Here is a 364-nt window from a genome sequence, read left to right as displayed (position 1 = left end):
AGTTAATTTAATAATTGCATTTGAAGGGGTGGGATTCACTTCTGAAGATAGCAAACTCTTCCTTGTTAGTTAAAACGAACAAATATCTTTCAGTCAATTGTAAATGTTGTGGCAGAAGAATTAGCTTTCATGAATATTTAGACACAAACTAATAATTTACTAAAATAAACATTATATTAATTTGATTACTTAAATACCAACCAAATGGTATTAAGCAAAAAAGATACTAAAATATACTTCTATAGTAATAGGGAAAAAACCCCTACTCCTTAGAATACAAAAGGATGTTTTATTTAGCTTTTAATTTTGAAGTTTTATTTTATTCAACCGTCGAAGCCTCCAAACAAGTCAATCAACAAAATAT

Source organism: Tachypleus tridentatus, chromosome 5 (assembly GCF_004210375.1).
Source record: "Tachypleus tridentatus isolate NWPU-2018 chromosome 5, ASM421037v1, whole genome shotgun sequence".
NCBI classification, from domain to species: domain Eukaryota; kingdom Metazoa; phylum Arthropoda; class Merostomata; order Xiphosura; family Limulidae; genus Tachypleus; species Tachypleus tridentatus.
The sequence above is the reverse complement of the archived record's forward strand: the minus strand, read 5'-3'. Positions refer to the sequence as shown.